Genomic DNA, 19,992 nt, shown 5'->3' on the forward strand with positions numbered 1-19,992 from the left:
TGGATTTATGTGATTAATATCCAAAACTGTCTCCACTATCTCATTTTATTTATAAACTAAGGAAATTGAGGTTTAGAGAACTTGCTGGATATGTGTGATCTAAGTTACTAACACAGCCAGGACTGGAACCTATAATTTCTGCCTCCACCCAGGATTTTTTCCAGTTATACCCATGACTATATTATCTGTTTGGATTGTCTATACACAATCTATGGCTCTTTCTTGTGTGACAAACAGACCCTATCCCTATAGTGATCCCTAACCCCAGTGATTTTCCACCTCCTGGTGTTTGTGCCTTTGTGTGATCTCCTCCCCTTGAGTGTAGGTGGGACCTGTGACTTGCTTCTAACTGAGAAACCATGACACAGGTGATGGGATGTTACTCTTGTGATTATATTACATTATATGAAATTCCACGTTAGTAGACTGAAGCAAGAGAGATTTTCCTTGCTGGCTGGACAAGCTAGCAGCTATGTTAAGGAAACTTGCATAAGGAATGATGCGTGCCCTGTAAGATATGCCAAAAGCCTCTGACAAATGGCTACAAAAAGCCAGGATCTTCAAAAATACATTCACAAGGAAATACATTCTCAAATAAGTTGTATTAGTTTGGAAGCAGGTTCTTCCCTAGTTGAGCCTCCAAATGAAAATGCAATCTGGCCAACAATTTGAATAAAGCTTGTGAGACCCTAAGTAGAGGATCCAGTAAAGCCATGCTCAGATTCTTTATCCACTAAGTTTATTGTAATTTGTTCCACAGCATAGAAAATATATCTTGCTGCTGGGCAAGGTGGCTCATGTCTGTAATCTCAGCACTTTGGGAGGCCGAGGCATGTGGATAACTTGAGGTCAGGAGTTCAAGACCAGCCTGGTCAACATGGTGAAACCTCGTCTCCACTAAAAATACAAAAATTAGCTGCACATGGTGGCACATGCCTGTAGTCCCAGCTACTCAGGAGGCTGAGGTGAGAGGCTCGCTTGAACCTGGTATGTTGGTATGTTTCAGTTTTGCTTTCTTTTTAATTGATGATGATGATGATGATGATGATTATTATTAGAGACAGGATCTCACTCTGTCACTCAGAATGGGGGGCAGTGGTGTGATCATAGCTCACAGCTCACTGCAGCCTCAAATTCCTGGGCTCAGGTGATCCTTCTACCTCAGCCGCTTGAGTAGCTAGGACTACAAGCGTTTTCCACAATGTTTGGCTAAGTTTTAAAAAAAATTCTGTAGAGATAAGGTCACGCTATGTTGCCAGGCAGGTCTCAAACACCTGGGCTCAAGCGATCCTTCCTGCTTGGTCTCCCAAAGCATGGGATTAAAGGTGTGAACCACCACACTAGACCAACAAATAATGATTATATACATTTATGGAGTACAATGTATTTTTTCCTTACATGCAGACATTATGGAATGATCGAATCAGCCTAATTAACATATCCATCACTTCAAATGTTTATAATTTCTTTTGGTAAGAACATTGAAAATAATATCTTTTAGCTGTTTTGAAATATACAAAACATTATTAACAATTATAGTCACTGTGTTGTACGTGGAACACCAGAACTTCTCTTGTCTAACTGAAATGTTGTACCCATTGACCCAGTGCCTCCCTTTTTCCCATCTATCCCCCTGTCTCTAGCCTGTGGTAACCATCATTCTACTCTCTATTTCTATGAGCTAGACTTTAAGATTCCATATATAGGCTGGGCGCGGTGGCTCAAGCCTGTAATCCCAGCACTTTGGGAGGCCGAGACAGGCAGATCACGAGGTCAGGAGATCGAGACCATCCTGGCTAACACAGTGAAACCCCGTCTCTACTAAAAAATACAAAAAACTAGCTGGGTGAGGTGGCGGGCGCCTGTAGTCCTAGCTACTCGGGAGGCTGAGGCAGGAGAATGGTGTAAACCCAGGAGGCGGAGCTTGCAGTGAGCCGAGATGGTACCACTGAACTCCAGCCTGGGCAACAGAGCGAGACTCCGTTTCAAAAAAAAAAAAAAAGATTCCATATATGAGTGAGAGTATGTGGTATTTATCTTTCTGTGTCTGGTTTATTTCATTTAGCATAATATGAATTATTATGCTAAATTAGGTTCATCCATATTGTCACAAATGACAAAATTTCTGCTTTAGGCTGGTCTCAAACTCTTGAGCTCAAGAGATCCACCTGCCTTGGCCTAACGAAGTGCTGGGATTACAGGTATGAACCACCACACCCGGGAAAGGTTCTATTTTCTCCACATCCTAGCCAATACTTGTTGTCACTGATCTTTTTGATAAGAGTCAATGTAACATGAGTGAGGTGATAGCTCCTTGTGGTTTTACTTTGCATTTTTCTGATTATTAGAGACGTTTATTGGTATGTTTGAAATACTCCCCAGGTGGTGCTAATGTGCAGCCGGGCTTAGTGCCATTAATCTAATTGGTTTACCCTGCAGTCATAAAGGGCAATTATTTGGTAAGACCATCCTACTGCTATCTGCACTGAAAACCAAACATTTTCAGATTTCGATGACTAAACTGTTAAATACCCTCAAATTATATTAACAGACCCAAGAACTCTTGATGCAAACAGATTAGAACATACAAAGTTCTTCAAAAATTATTAAATTTTTTAAACTGGAAATTTACTATAATTAGTTTTTCTTTAGAAAGCTGGGACATATATACTGGTTGAGACTTTACATCAGTACCACTCTTTAAAGATCTTCTCCCTTGGTTTTTACACCTGAATATCCAACTGCCTTCTAGACATCTCCACCTACATCTCTCATGAACATCTCAAATATAACATGTCCAAATGTGACAATCTCTTCACCCCCAAACTGTTTTAGCTCCTAATTTCTGTATTTCAGGTTGGTACCCCACTTTCTATGCAGTCTATTACCCAAGCTTAATTCTTCTACCTCTCTCACTCCCACAGTCGCAGCAGTTTCCAAGTTTTGAGAATTCTGCTTCCTAAATATTCCTAATCAACTCTCTCTTCTCCATCCCCACATCCATGGCTGAAATGCACACCTTCACTGTCTCTGGCCCTCTCCTGCTACAGCCTCCACTTCCTTGAGACCCTTGCTCGGTTTGGCTCAGTTCCATCCTCTATCCTCCCCACCCTTCCTAAGCATCCGGAATGATCTATCTAAAATGCAAATTGGACTGTGTCACTTTTCAGCTTAAAGTGGCTTCCCCAAACCCACAGTATAAAGTCTAAGTCTTTAATATGGAATGCCAGGCCCTTCACAAGCTGACTCCTGCCTGCTCTCCCATCTCATCCTTGTCCCTTACGCTCTAGCACACCACACTGCTCCTGATTTGAGCCTTTTGCTCACATTATTCCCCTCTCTGGCACACAGTCCCTCAGATACCAATAATCTATTTGTCTTTATCTTACTTGACCTATTAGTAGCATTTAACAGTTCAAATTACCATTCTCTCTCTTTTTTTTTTTTTTTTTAACTACCTGACAGCTTTCTCAGTCTCAGCTCACTGCAACTCCGCCTCCCAGGTTCAAACGATTCTCCTGCCTCAGCCTCCTGAGTGGCTGGGATTATAGACGCTCGCCACTGCGCCTGGCTAATTTTTGTATTTTTAGTAGAGAAGGGGGTTTCACCATGTTGACCAGGCTGGTCTTGAACTCCTGACCTCAGATGATCCATCCACCTCGGCCTCCCAAAGTGCTGGAATGACACGTGTGAGCCACCGCGCCCTGCCAGGCTCAGTCTTTCAACCTCTTTTTTCTTCTATCTTCATTCACTCCTTTGTTGATCTCATCCAGTCTCATGGTTTTAAAAGCAATCCATATGATTAAGACTCTGAAGATTGTATCTCCACCCAAGACCACTCCCCTAACACTTAAATATTTAATGAACATCTCAAACTTAACATTCTCCAAAGAAGTTTACTGTATTTCCCCTACATCTCTTCCTCCCTGGTCTTTCCTAATTAGTATCAATGCCATCCTACCAGTTCACTCAGGTGGAAGACAAAAGCAAAAACTGAAACAAAACCCTTGGAATAATACTTGACTTCTCTCCTCATTTCCCACATCTGATCCATCTTGTTGACTTTCCCTTCAAAATACATCGAAAATTGAGCCGCTTTTTACTCCCCATTGCTACCACCTTAAAATCATTAGTCCAATTATTTCTTAGTCCGTACGATTTCTCATCGGTGTCCCCAATTCTTCTTTTGCCTCTATTGAAGTGCTTCTCAAATGTTTTCATTTCAGGATCCTCTTTTACTCCCAATAAGTATTGAAGATACCAAAGAACTTTTGCTGATGTGGCTTATATCTATTGATATTTATTGTATTAGAAATTAAAACTGAGAATGGCAAGGCATAGTGGCTCATGTCTGTAATCCCAGCACTTTGGGAGGCTAGCTGATACCACATGGGGCAGAAGAATCACCCCAGCTAACCCACAGAACTGTGAAATATCACAGATGGTTATTGTTGTTTTAAACCATTAACTTTTAAAGTATTTGTTATGCAGCAGTAGATAACTCAAAACATTGACAATCCAAGGAATTAAAGTTTAGTTGTATTAATCAAAAGAGAAGGATAATTTCAGGAAGGGATCATACTTCCCAGAAACGATCTTTTCTGAGAAAATGCTAATAGTCATAAAAGAATTTCTCTGTTTTAGCATTTTTGACATGTCTTCAAGTTGTAAATAAGTGTTTTGGGTTTTGGTTTTTTATTCATTTAATTAAATTAATTAATTAATTTTTTTTGAGACAGAGTTTCACTCTTGTTGCCTAGGCTGGAGTGCAATGGCCCAATCTTGACTCACCGCAACCTCCACCTCCCAGGTTCAAGTGATTCTCCTGCTTCAGCCTCCCAAGTAGCTGGGATTACAGACATGCACCACCATGCCCAACTAATTTTGTATTTTTAGTAGAGACAGGGTTTCTCCATGTTGGTCAGGCTGGTCTCGAACTCCCGATCTCAGGTCATCCACCCGCCTCAGCCTCCCAAAATGTTGGGATTACTGACGTGAGCCACCGTGCCTGGCCTTGGTTTTTTTTTTTTTTTTTTAAACAATTACTACTAATGCTGGACATAGAACTCACATGCAGACATAATTAGGGTTTCATAATGCTCTAAAGAACATTATTTTGTTGTATTCATTTATTTATTTTGAGATAGAGTTTTGCTCTGTTACCCAGGCTGCAGTGCAATGGCACAGTCTCAGCTCACTGCCTCCCAGGTTCAAGCAATTCTCCTGCGTCAGCCTCCTGAGTAGCTGAGATTACAGGCACCCGCCACCATACCCAGCTACTTTTTTTGTACTTTTAGTAGGGATGGGGTTTCACTGTGTTGGCCAGGCTGGTCTCGAACTCCCAACCTCAGGTGATCTGCCCGCCTCAGCCTCCCAAACTGCTGGGATTATAGGCATGAGCTACTGCGTTCAGCCATAAAGACCACTATTTTGAATTTGAGTGTTTATTTCTATAAAACTCAAAACCTCCTTTAATCTGTATTTTAATTATTAAAACAAAGGGATAAAGTTTTTAATCCCTGTGTTAGTGTCTTGAAATATTTCTCAGTCACAGACTCAGAGACTCTTAAGAATTATAAGGAATTTCAGACATTAAGCACAACCTCTAAAGCATTTCCCTGGAGAAAAACCTCGAAAGATACGGGTGTCCTCCAGGCTTTGTGGAAATGCTCCAGGGTAGAAGTCACTGCTCCTAGAGGCAGCCTAGTTCTGTATTTGGAGAGATATATGAATTAGAAAGATTTTTTTCTTTTAACTTTTATACCAGGCATTGGCCTGGTATAAGAATGTGGAGTCAGAAGATTTGGCTTTAGGATCTAGGTCATCTGAGCGACAGTGGCCACCTGGGGCTTCTGCGACTCTGGTTTTCAGGAGCAGGGAGAAGCTCTACCTACCTACATCAGTGTGTCGAGATTTCTGGGGGTGTTGGGGGATGGGTAGGCTGGTGCTAATTAACATACACAAAAAGACACAGAATTGTCATTGCCATAACCCTCATCTTAGTCTTAAACTAAATGATACAGAGCTGAATCTCTTTATTACTACCGACTGACCATAAACTGGTTTATTTTTCTCACAGATGAAGATAATTTTGGACATGAATTTTTTGTAAACAGATTAGTTATTAGATTTCATTTTAAATTTTTGGTTTTTTTTTTTTTTTTTTTTTTTGAGACAAAGTCTCGCTCTTGTTCCCCAGGCTGGAGAGCAATGGTGCAATCTCGGCTCACTGCAACCTCCGCCTCCCAGGTTCAAGCGATTCTCCTGCCTCAGGATCCCAAGTAGCTGCCACTACGCCCAGCTAATTTTTGTATTTTTGGTAGAGATGGGGTTTCACCATGTTGGCCAGGCTTGTCTTGAACTCCTGACCTCAGGTGATCCGCCCGCCTCGGCCTCCCAAAATGCTGGGATTACAGGTGTGAGCCATCGCGCCCGGCCTGGATTTCATTTAATTTTTAAACTGTTTTAAATATACTCACTTGGTTTTTTGTTTCTGTTCTGTAAATTAATTTTTATGGTTATATTTATGGCAAATGATATTGATTTCTCTATTAGAGTATTGAGGTAATATTCTCTATGAGACGGAGTCTCACTCTGTTTCCCAGGCTGGAGTGCAGTGGTGTGATCTCAGCTCACTGCAACCTCCGCCTCCCGGGTTGAAGCGATTCTCCTGCCTCAACCTCCCGAGTAGCTGGGATTACAGGCGCATGCCATCACACCCGGCTAAATTTAGTATTTTTAGTAGAGACAGGGTTTCGCTCTGTTGGCCAGGCTGGTCTCGAATTCCAGACCTCAAGCGACCCGCCCACCTCAGCATCCACAAGTGCTGGGATTTCAGGCGTGAGACACTGAGCCCGGCCGTGTTTTCTTTTAAAATAAAAGTATCTAGAGTTTGAAAATCTCTTTGTCTTGCAGATAAAGTACAAACTCTGTGAGCCAGCCTGCGCCATATGTGCAGTCTCAAAACTCTTTCTAGACACTTGGATCTTCCTGCAGCCTGCAAACACACCACTCCACACACATTCTGTTTCCTTTCCCTGATTGGCTCTCCTTCCTGTAGGCCTGGCCCTTTATTCTTCAAGACCCAGCTTCAGCGCCCTCCCCTCTGTGCCGCCTTCCCTTGACTGATTCCTCCTCACTGCCTCCTTTCGGACACCAGCTTGCCTTCTGTTCCTCGAGCTAGAGCCTGAATCATCCACTCATTGAAGTGACTGGCGTGCAAGCTGGCGTCCCCCACTGCTCTGAGTTCCCTCAGAAGACAGGGAAGGTTTCGTGTGTCTGCGTTGACACACCGTAGGCACTCCATAAATATAATTCGAGTTCACAAATATTAATAAGGGTCCAAATATCCTTGTTTCTATGTTAAAATCCACCACCAGCTACAAATTCTTCTTTTTTTTTTTTTTGAGACGGAGTCGCGCTCTGTCGTCCAGGCTGGAGTGCAGTGGCGCAATCTCGGCTCACTGCAAGCTCTGCCTCTCGGGTTCACGCCATTCTCCTGCCTCAGCCTCCGGAGTAGCTGGGACTACAGGCGCCCGCCACCATGCCCGGCTAATTTTTTTTGTACTTTTAGTAGAGACGGGGTTTCACAGTGTTAGCCAGGATGGTCTCGATCTGCTGACCTCGTGGTCCACCCGCCTCAGCCTCCCAAAGTGCTCGGATTATAGGCGTGAGCCACTGCGCTCAGCTACCAGTTACAAATTCTATATGAAATGTCTCTGGGAAGATTAATGGTCAGAAAAAAATTGCACCACACAGAACCCAACCTAGTCACCGCAACAACAAAAAATCATTTTTTTCTTTTAAACAGATTAAAAGCCAACATACACAAAGGTTTTTATTTAAGTGATAATATTCTGGGGTTGTAAGCACACAGAGAAACAGGCACATTATTGGTAGCGGTGTAAATCGGTGCAAAAAATGCTCATTCTCTTTGACTCAGAATTCCATTTTCTATATGACTGTTTACAGAAGCACTATCAAGAATGCAAATGCCATATGTACAAAGATTTCCTGGAAGCATTGTTTGTAAAAGCAAAAAACCCGAAGTCTACCCACAAAGTCCACTAATAAGAGATGGGGTGAGCAATTATCCCCACCCCTATGTTCCAGGAAATACTATGCAGCCACTAAGAAGCGTGATCTATGATTCACTGTGGTCACTCTTGGTATTTGAGTTCTGGTGGGATTTTCATTTTGTATTCAAATGGTGCACCAGGAAAGACTTGAATGAAATTCTGGAAGCCAATCTTATTGCCAAAGCTATTACTATTCAGTATCTTTTGGGGTTTTTCTTATGATGATGAGTTACTTTTGTAATTAAAAATTACGATAAAATACACATTTTAAAATCAAACTAGTTTGATGTCTTTTTAAAAAAGGACCATGGTCAGGCATGGTGGCTCACGCCTGTAATCTCAGGACTTTGGGAGGCCAAGGTGGGTGGATCACCTGAGGTCAGGAGTTCGAGATCAGCCTGGTCAACATGGCAAAACCCCGTCTCTACTAGAAAATACAAAAGTTAGCTGGGCGCTGTGGCAGGGGCCTGTAATCTCAGCTACTCAGGAGCCTGAGGCAGGAGAATCGCTTGAACCCGGGAGGCGGAGGTTGCAGTGAGCCGAGATTGCGCCATTGCACTCCAGCCTGGGAGACAGAGCAAGATTCCGTCTTAAAAAGAAAAAAAAAGAAAAAAGAAAAGAAGGGCCACTACACCTCAATACATTATTTTTTAAGAGCCACTAGGTGTCGTTCTGAGCAAATTCTCTGTGCGGCAACAGTAGCTGCTAGAAAATGCTGATCCCTTATCACCAACTAGCTAGAAACAGCGATGTTACCGGGTCACAGGAAAATGCTGACTCCCGGGGAAGAGTCCCCATAGAATGAATGCCTGCCCATGCTGGCACCAAATGGTACAAATCAGGACAGGAGAGGAGCAAACACACAGAGCTGAAGGGGCCGGGATGTCTGATGGGGATGTGCAGGGCTAAACTTGGACCCAGAGTTAGAAAAGGGGTCCTCCCAGCCTAAACTGGGCACTTCATGGTCACAATCACGCAGGTCCCTCCTTAATTCTGGGCCATGATTTTATGTGTATTAGCTGCCTAGCCTTCACAATTGGTTTTGTTTCCAAAATGTGTCCCTTTATGTAAAACCTTACAAGCACCTAGGAAGTTTTGAGAAAAAAAAAAAATTGGCCGGGAGTGGTGGCTCACACCTGTATTTCCAGCACTTTGGGAGCCCGAAGTTGGTAGATCACTTGAGCTCGAGACCAGCCTGGCCAACACTGTGAAACCTCTTCTCTACAAAAATACAAAAATCAGCTGGGCGTGGTGGCACACGTCTATAGTCCCAGCTGAGGTAGGAGGACCACTTGAGCCCGGAGACGGAGGTTGCAGTGAGCACTCTAGCCTGGGGGACAGAGCGAGACTCTGTCTCAAAAAAAAAAAAGAAAAAAGAAAAAAAAAAATAACCCAAATCGAATCAAGCTTCTGGATCTACCTATTAAATTATAGGACCTATAAGGCCCAGAGGAATGTGTTAAATGATGCCAGGAGGCTGCGGTCAGCGAAATCCACACTGTGGGGACTTGGCAAGACAAATGGTTTCTTCAACAAATAAATTACAAGGAGGCAACAGGGAGAGACGAAGGGAAACCTATAGATTAAAAGAGACTTATGAGACATAGCAATCAATTGCAATGTAGGAAACTTATTTGGATCACTAATCAAAGAAACTGTTTATTTTTTATTTCTTTTTCTGATCAAATTTACAGCAAAGAAACTATTTTTTAATTTTATTTATTAATTTTTTTTGAGACAGAGTCCCGCTCTGTCGCCCAGGCTGGAGTGCAGTGGCATAATCTCAGCTCACTGCAACCTCCGCCTCCCAGGTTCAAATGATTCTCCTGCCTCAGTCTCTTGAGTAGCCTGGATTATAGGCATGCACCACCCCATCAGGCTAATTGTTTTTGTTTTCGCTCTTTTGAGATGGAGTTTCACTCTTGTTGCCCAGGCTGAAGTGCAGTAGCACGACCTCGGTTCACTGCAACCTCCGCCTCCTGGGTTCAAGCGACTCTCCTGCCTCAGCCTCCCTAGAAGCTGGGATTACAAGCACCCGCCACCATGCCTGGCTAATTTTTTCTATTTTTAGTAGAGACAGGGTTTCACCATGTTGGCCAGGCTGGTCTCGAACTCCTGACCTCAGGTGATCTGCCTACCTTGACCTCACAAAGTGATGGGATTACAGGCGTAAGCCTTCGGCCCCTGGCCAGAAACTTTTTTTTTTTTTAGAGACATTAAGAGATGTGTGAATACCCACTGAATATTTGGTGATATTAAGAATTTATTCGTGTTTTTTTAGGTATGGTGATGACATTGAGGTTATTTGTTGTTGTTGTTTGAGACAGAGTTTTTGCTCTGTTGCCCAGGCTGGAGTGCAGTGGCATGATCTCGTCTCACTGTAACCTCTGCCTCCCAGGTTCAAGCGATTCTCCTGCCTCAGCCTATTGAGTAGCTGGGATTACAGGCACCCACCACCATGCCCAGTAATTTTTGTATTTTTAGTAGAGAGGAGGTTTCACCATGTTGGCCAGGCTGATCTCGAACTCTTGACCTCAGGTGATCCACCCTCCTCGGCCTCCCAAAGTGCTGGGATTACAGGCATGAGCCACTGTGCCCGGCCAGAGGTTATTTTTTAAAGTTCTTAGAGATACATACTGAAATAGTTACTGGGATTTGTTTCAAAATAGAGGCAGGGGTGTGAACAAAATGAGGCTGGCCCTGAGTTGATCACTGTTGAAGCTGGGTGATGATTACACGAAGGTTAATTATACTATTTTCTAACCTTTTTTGTTTGAATTTTTCTATAATAAGCAGTTTTTAGACCTCCAGGTGGGAAGAATAAATGACATACTTGCCAAGGCAAACAAACTTTCTCAGGGCATGACTGGAGCCAGATGAGAACCATCCATAGTCCTTAAACCTTATGAGTGGAAAAGAGTTAAATAAACAAAGAGTTCCATTTATTAGTTTTGTTGGATTTGAGGTGGAGGTGGAAATCACCTAATCTCTTTAAGCCTCGGCTTCCCCATCTGTAAAACGGGCGTCATACAATGATATTTTTCAGAGAAGTCATGAGATCTATTAAAGTAAATCAAAATGGAGACCAGGCCTGAAAAATCATTAAGCAGAGACCAGGCCTAAAGAATCACTGAGCAGGCAAAGCCAGCTAGGCCTCATAAGTGATCTTAACCTTGCTTGATTTGCAGACATAAGAAAAACTTATTTCTTGTAAATGTCTGTGTTAAAGAGAAACAGAACTTAAGCTCCACCAATCAGAAGTAGCCAACAAACTTATCTAAGTAGGGACTTTCCCATAGTATAGAAATAAGGCAACTTCATAGCTGTAACAAATCAAATCTTTTCTATGTGTTACTTAGGTATTCATGGTATAAGAGCTTGTCCCTAGGGCCGGGCACGGTGGCTCACACCTGTAATCCCTGCACTTTGGGAGGCAGAGGTGGGTGGATCACCTGAGGTCAGGAGTTCAAGACCAGCCTGGCCAACGTGGTGAAACTCCGTCTCTACTAAAAATACAAAAATTAGACAGGCGTGGTGGCAGGTGCCTGTAGTCCCAGCTACTCAGGAGGCTGAGGCAGGAGAATCACTTGAACCCGGGAGGTGGAGGTTGCAGTGAACTGAGATCGTGCCACTGCACTCCAGCCTGGGCAACAAGAGCAAAACTCCGTCTCAAAAAAAAAAAAAAAAAAAGCCTGTCCCTCTTTCATACTTCCTTAATGAAGCCCCTAGACCGCTTCTGGTTTGAAGCTGTGTGATTCGTGATTCATTGTTTGCTCAAATAAACTTTAAAAATATTTTTTTAATTGTGCCTCAGTTTACCTTTTTAACAGGCTAAAATGAGAGCTGCACATACAAAAGTATTTTGAAACCCATAAAGTGCAACCTAAGTGCTAACAGTTGTTTATGTAATGACACTAGTTCATTTATTCACATACATATTCCATGAACTCTTATGGAATACCTAACTAAGGGACAGATACTGTGTTAGGCATAGCAAATACAAAAATAAATGACACTTTTGCCCTACTTTGTCTAATTCAGTGTTTCTCAACCTTGGACACACATTGGAAAATACCTGGGCCTGGGTCACTCCAGACCAATTAAATCCAAATCTCTGGGAATGGGTCCTGCGCATCCGGATTCTTAAATAAATTTTACAGGTGATTGATTCTAGTCTTAGCCAGGATTGAGAACCGTTTGTCTAACTGATCTTTGATCATGAGTAGTTCTGAAACAATCATTAAGAAGACCAGGACTGGGAACAGTGGATCATGCCTGTAATCCCAGCACTTCAGGAGGCCGAGGCCAGGAGTTCAACTCCAGTCTGGGCAACGCAGAGACTCTGTTTCTACAAGAAAATTTAAAAAATTAACTGGGTGTGGTGGTGGTGGTGCACCTGTAGTCCTAACTATTCTGGAGGCTGAGGCAAAAAGATCACTTGAGCCCAGGAATAATAGGTGACAGTGAGCTATGATTGTGCCACTGCACATACACACACAAACACAACACTGGGTCTTAGTTTCTACAGTTTTCAAGCAACTTTTAATGACCAGAAGTGCCCTCCAGGAATTAAATTCCGGGAAAGATAGATCTTGTCCAACTGTGTACTCTTTGTGGCCATCTGACCCCATCTCACCTCCCAATTGCTGACACAAGAGTCAGGCAATTTCAGATATCTCCAGTGGAATTTTCCATTGTGTTTCTCTTCCTTATAGGGATTTATTCTTTCTGATTATGCAAGGTTTTGGGTTTTGTAAACTTCTCAGTTTCAGATCTGAGCAAGGGAGACTGGCCAGAGTTCCTAAGTCACATTCCAAGTCAGACCTTTTGGAGTTTGCACCCCCTGAGACATGCTGAAACCTTGGGGTTTGAGGTAGTAGAACAGTGAGCCCGGCCACCCTATCCCATCCAAGACAGAACTCCCCAGCAGCAGATTCCTGTTTGATTTCTCTGTTCTTCCAAAAGAGTCCAAAAAGAAAGAAACAGGATCAGCTGAAATGCCTAAGAAAGGAAAGAAAATCTTGATTAGGAGACTCGAATTTCTGGGGAGACAAAATGAAATAATACTGTGAAAGCACAGTCCCAGATTCTCCAGATCTCTTTACTGAATGCAAGAGCTGTGTAGAACTACAGAAAAAACATTTATTTGCAGTGGGGATCTTATTTTACTTCTTCCCTCTCCATATTCAGGCATCTTTCTTCCTCAATGCACATTCTCAAACGCAAGACACCTGCTGGGATATTTCTGGGCACAGAAAAGGTCTGGAGGGAGCCTGGGCAAGATGATGAGACTCCCTCTCTACAAAAAATACAAAAATTAGCCGGACATGGTGGCACATGCCTGTGGTCCCAGCTACATGGGAGTCTGAGGCAGGAAGATCACTTGAGCCCAAGAAGCTGAGGCTGCAGTGAGCTGGGTTTGCACCACTGCACTCTGGCTTGGGTGACAGAGTGAGACCCTGTCTTAAAAAAAAGAAAAAGGGCCAGGCACAGTGGCTCATGCCTGTAATCCCAGCACTTTGGGAGGCCAAGGAGGGCGGATCACAAGGTCAAGAGTTTGAGACCAGCCTTGCCAATATGGTGAAACCCTGTCTCTACTAAAAATACAAAAAAAAAATTAGCCGGGCATGGTGGCGCATGCCTGTAATCCCAGCTACTCAGGAGGCTGAGGCAAGAGAATTGCTTGAACCCAGGAGGCGAAGGTTGTGGTGAGCTGAGATCATGCCACTGCACTCCAGCCTGGGCGACAGAGCAAGACTCTGTCTAAAAAAAACAAAAGAAGAAGAAAAAGTAAAAGAGAAAGTTCAGAGGGAGTAAAGCACACACTCTGGAATCACAGACCCAGCTCCAGCTCCATCCCTTCAAGTTGTACAACTTTAAGTACAATGCTTACATGTTTCCCTATCTGTATAGTGAGTTCATGATAGTATCTACTTCATCAGGTTGCTGGGAGGGTTAGATGAGATAAAACATGCAGAATACTTAGTACAGTGTCTACCACACAGTATGCTATTAGGTTTACCAAGGCGAGAAGTCTTCTAGAACAGTGCTTCCCAGCTTTACTGTGCATATGAACCACCTGGAGATCCTGTTTAGAAGCACATGTGGGGCTGAGCATGGTGGCTCATGCCTGTAATCCCAACACTTCGGGAGGCTGAGGCAGGCAGATCACTTGAGATCAAGAGTTAGAGACCAGCCAGGCCAACGTGGAAAACTCCGTCTCTACTGAAAATACAAACATTATCTGGGTGTTGTGGTGTATGCCTGTAATCCCAGCTACTTGGGAGGCTGAGGCAGGAGAATCACTTGAACCTGGGAGATGGAGTTTACAGTAAGCCGAGATTGCACCACTGCACTCCGGCCTGGGAGACAGAGCGAGACTCGGTCTCAAAAAAAAAAAAAAAAGCACATTCAAAGTACAGAGTTTCAGTTTCAGATGATTAACAAAGTTCTGGGCCGGGCGCGGTGGCTCAAGCCTGTAATCCCAGCACTTTGGGAGGCCGAGACGGGTGGATCACGAGGTCAGCAGATCGAGACCATCCTGGCTAACATGGTGAAACCCCGTCTCTACTAAAAAAATACAAAAAACTAGCCGGGGAGATGGCGGGCGCCTGTAGTCCCAGCTACTTGGGAGGCTGAGGCAGGAGAATGGCGTGAACCCGGGAGGCGGAGCTTGCAGTGAGCTGAGATCCGGCCACTGCACTCCAGCCTGGGCGGCAGAGCGAGACTCCGCCTCAAAAAAAAAAAAAAAAAAAAAAAACAAAGTTCTGGAGATGGAGTAATGAGGTTGTACAACAATGTGAATGTACCTAATGCCACAGAAGAACTGTACTTAAAAATGGCTAAAACAGTAAATTTTGTTATGCACATTTTACTACAATTAAAAAAAAAATAAAAGCACATTCAATAGCATTTATAGCAACTTCCTAGGTGAGGCTGATGATGCTGGTTAAAGACCACACTTTGAGTAGCAAGGTCCTCTAGGTAATGAACCACCACCATCAAATTGGTATTACACTTTACAGTTTACATAGGCATTCTATATTCCTTGTCTTTGTGCCCACGCAAATCTTAGTCACCTGCAGACAACACCTTGACCTTGGGTAGTAGCCCTTTCTATCAAATTAGGGCTGTCTCTCTCTATAGCAAATAGGATGTTATTTGAGAGGTCCTTGACTTTTTCCTGTTTTGACTGCTCCTTTTTTCAGGTCGAGTCTCCCAAGTAAATGCTTACTACATCAACGTAGTCCTCGCCTTCCCCATTTCTATTTCATGTTCTGGCTAAAGACAGGCTCTCCAGCCTAAATAGGGAGCATTTGCTTTGCCCACTGGATGCCTGTCTTCCTTACACTCTGGGAGTGGGTAGGGTATTCCTATTTCAAATATTTCCCTGTGTATTTACCATCTTTACTGATAGAGTATATCGAAAGCTGCTTTGTCATGCCTGTTGAGTTGGGGCAGACAGCATTGTTGGAATTCTAGTCTTTGTTTAGTTGTCACTACTACCTACCAGCCACTGAAAATAGAGCTGAGAGCTCTCAACCATGCTGTGTGAGCTGCACAGTCAATATCACACGTAAAACAACAGTTCTCAAAGTGTTTCCCAGCCTAGTGAAAGATTATTCCCTGCAAGAGAGCTCAAATAGGATGCTAATGAGTTTCTTTGCTAACAGTTGTTTTCTGTACCGGATGTTGATGCAAGTTTAGACTTTGGGCTGTCATTATTGTACATCTTTCCTCAGAGGAGTCTGCAGTAGCCCTGCAGTAATGTGTTCGTTTCCTAAGCTTTTAGGGGTACGTATAAGATCACTGGACCATCCTTAACTGCACTCAAAAGAGCAAAACGTCCTGTCAGCGTTCCCATTCTTACAAGGAACCATATTGCAGAGACCAAAGTGCCTGCCGCTGGCCCTACAAATAGTAAGGTACCCTAGAAACCAGCAACAGAAACTCTGAGGGGTCTCAAAACTCAAAGATGAAAGGATATGGACTCCAGGGTTCAAGTCCCTTAGAACAGTATTTCTCCACACTAGAGTGGTCTAGGGAGGTGAGTGTTTTTTAAAAAAATATTGATGCCTTGGTCCCATCCCAGATCAAGTGAATCAAAATGTCTGAGGGTGGGACCCAGGCATCAACAATTATTTTTAAAAATATGTCTAACAGGGCCAGGCATGGTGGCTCATGCCTATTATCCTAGCACTTTGCCCGGCCTGGCTGCTTTTACTTTTTCCCTTTTTTTTCCTTTATTTTCAGCTGCAGGAATGTAGCCAATTCAGAGGCCTTATTCCCCATAATTTGGAACTTTCCTTTGGATTCGATCAAGTCAGATAGTTGATCAAACCCAAAATAAATCTAACATATTAGATTTATAATTTATATTAGATTACTGAGTGCTCTAATGGTAAGGAGAAATTAAGACCAGCTGATTGTTAATCTTAACTTTAGCCATTAAGGAGAATTTTCAAGACAAAACCCCAATTCAACTACTTACCTAGGAATGGGGCTCAGGCTGAAGACTGCTGTCTGCCATCCTAGAAGCAGAAAAAAAACTCAAACTTGCCTTACCTGTTCAAAGCAAGTTGAAACTCCAGAAAGGAGTTGCCTGCTGTCCATCATTATGGAAGCAGGAAAAGTTCACTTTCCTTGTTGAAAGTGAGTAAAACTCCAGAAAAGGAGTTGTAGAGCAAAATAAACCTTAGATTTCAACCAAATTTTGGGAGATCAGGGATTATCTGGAGGAGGCAGCTCCCAGGTCTCAGCAAATTGACCTATTAGTTTGAGCAATAAAGATAGTCCTGGACAGATAGGAGATTTGCCAAAGGTCAAAGGCATCTCCACCTGACTTCCTCCATGGTTGCCAATTTGTGAACCAAAAAGTATCTGAAACAGTCCTCAATCAACTTAGAAAATTTAGCCGGACACTGTGGCCCATGCCTGTAATCTCAGCACTTTGGGAGGCCAAGGCAGGCAGATCGCTTGAGGTCAGGAGTTCAAGACCAGCCTGGCCAACATGGTGAAACTCCGTCTCTACAAAAAATACAAAAATTAGCTAGGCGTGGTGGCATGTGCCTGTAATCCCAGCTACTCAGGAGGCTGAGGCAGGAGAATCGCTTGAACCCAGGAGGTGGAGGGTGCAGTAAGCTGAGATTGCACCACTGCAATCCAGCCTGGGTGACACAGCAAGACCGCACCTAGGGGAAAAAAAAAAGAAATTTTAGAAAATGTATTTTGCCAAGATTAAGAATGCATGCCCAGGGGCCAAGTCTGTGCCTTCTCCAAAGATGATTTTAAGGGCTTCAATATTTAAAAGGGAAAGGGCAGATACTGGGGAAAGAGAAAGAAATTGTAAAAGGTATGGGTTAAGAGACAAAGAAACATTTGCATTCTTTTGAGACTTTGGACATCACCGAATACACAGTTTACACATGAGAGGGCCATAGAGGAAAATTACTTACATTTTCATCTAACTCAGCAAATCTTCATTTTTACATCAGTGGAAGCAATCAGACATGCATTTGTCTCAGGTAAGCACAGGGATGACTTAAGAGTTCTGTCCTTTGTCCTGCATCTGTGAAGATAGGCTGTCAATGTACCTTGCCAGGGTAAAATTCAACAGAAACATTTTAGAGTAAAGATCTTGGGACCCACAAGAAATTTCCTAACGGGCAAATTGTGAAGGAGGTATGTAGCTTTTAAAATCTTTGTAGCTATCTTATTTAGGAATAAAATAAAAGGCAGGTTTGCCTGATGCAGTTCCCAGCTTGACTTTTCCCGTCGGCTTAGTGATTTTGGGGTCTTGAGATTTATTTTTCTTTCACATAAGGTTGAGATGTTCTGAATAGTTCGAAATTTGTATAACTATCTGTTGGGACTCAGAAGACAATATCCCAAAATGAAGGCCTCAGAAACGAGTTTTCCTCTGACCTTCTTCTGTCCTCCTGTCTCTCAGTACCATTCTTTCCAAGGCGGGTCATAGAAACCAGAACCCTATTTCCCGAAATCCAGTCTTAAAATATCTAACTTTCCCTCCATCCTTTTTTTGTTGTTGTTGAGACGGAGTCTCACTCTGTCGCCCAGGCTGGAGTGCAGTGGCCGGATCTCAGCTCACTGCAAGCTCCGCCTCCCAGGTTCACGCCATTCTCCTGCCTCAGCCTCCTGAGTAGCTGGGACTACAGGTGCCCGCCACATGGCCTGGCTATTTTTTTTGTATTTTTTTAGTAGAGACGGGGTTTCACTGTGTTAGCCAGAATGGTCTTGATCTCCTGACCTCGTGATCCGCCCGTCTCGGCCTCCCAAAGTGCTGGGATTACAGGCTTGAGCCACCGCGCCCGGCCTATCCTTTTTTTTTGAGAAGGAGTCTCGCTCTGTCACCAGGCTGGAGTGCAATGGTGTGATCTCAGCTCACTGCAATTTCTGCCTCCTGGGTTCAAGTGATTCTCCTGCCTCAGCCTCCTGAGTAGCTGGGACTACAGGCGGGCACCACCACACCCAGCTAATTTTTGTATTTTTAGGAGAAACGAGATTTCACCATATTGGCCATGCTGTTCTCAAACTCTTGACCTCATGATCCACCGGCCTTGGCCTCCCAAAGTGCTGGGATTACAGGCGTGAGCCCGGCACCTCCATCTTTCTGTGTGAAACCTGACCATAAAGAAATGATGGGACTTACCTTGTTTGACTGTAGGTCATAAGACCCCCATTCCAGAGAGGGTTCTGCCCCACCCCCAGCGGGAAGGAATGTATGCACACAGAGGCCAAGAAGAATCTAAACAGACAGGCCTTAGTACGTTTCCCCACTCAGTCTATTGGCATTGGATCTACGCTTTTTGTTCAATCAGATTTCTACACAGCTCTCTATACTTTGTTGAACCTAAGCATAAAAATGGACAATGTCCTCTCTATCTTTGGGTCTTCATTCTGAAGCCTTCTGTGTAAATTTGTATGCCTTTTCAGTGAATCTTCAGAGGGTAAACGGGAAGTTTTCTCTTGGCCTCTGCATATCTATAGTTTTGTAAAGGAGAAACAAAAATGAATTCACAGGAAAACTAGAGTCCTAGGGAATAGAGGTGAAAAGAGACTTACTGTTCTTATAAATCCTTCCTTTTCCACAGCCTATCATTATTTCAATTAATTCTTTTTCTTTTTCTTTTTCTTTTTTTTTGAGACGGAGTTTCACTCTTGTTGCCCAGGCTGGAGTACAATGGCGCTATCTCGGCTCACCGCAACCTCTGCCTCTTGGGCTCAAGCGATTCTGCTGGCTCAGCCTCTTGAGTAGCTGGGATTACAGGCATGTGCCACCACGCCCAGCTAATTTCGTATTTTTAGTAGAGAGATGGGGTTTCTCCACGTTGGTCAGTCTGGTCTCGAACTCCCGACCTCAGGTGATCCGTCTGCCTCAGCTCCCAAAGTGTTGGGATTACAGGCGTGAGCCACTGCGCGCGGTCCATAGCCACTTTTAAATAGCAGAATTAAATAACCTGCTTTTCAACATAGACATCCTGGTAAAAACAAATGGGTTAATGGTGTCAACTTCCTTTATGAAATTCTAATAGAATGTCTTTTCCTACAATCAGAAACACACTTCTATTTGCTTCTATCTTTATAATTTAAATAACAAATTGAATCTGTTCCTTGCTCCACAAACCTTGTAATGGTGCTTGGCTTAAACAACGCAACTGTAACCTGAAACTGTAGCTGCTGTTTGCTATTAGGAAAAGTAGCACTTTAGGAGTTGTTTGATATATCATAAGAACAGATTCCTAAAATTCTATTTTATTTACCCAGTAAACATGTCATTGGGCTAAAGAAGCCACCACTCAAGGGCAACAACCTCTAATTCAAAGTTTTTGCTTGAAGAACAATGTAGCAAGAGTACATGAGTAATCAGGGTAAAACCATTCTTTTTAGTTGTGAA

This window comes from Trachypithecus francoisi, unplaced genomic scaffold (assembly GCF_009764315.1).
Source record: "Trachypithecus francoisi isolate TF-2019V2 unplaced genomic scaffold, Tfra_2.0 Lachesis_group1, whole genome shotgun sequence".
Lineage (NCBI taxonomy): Eukaryota > Metazoa > Chordata > Mammalia > Primates > Cercopithecidae > Trachypithecus > Trachypithecus francoisi.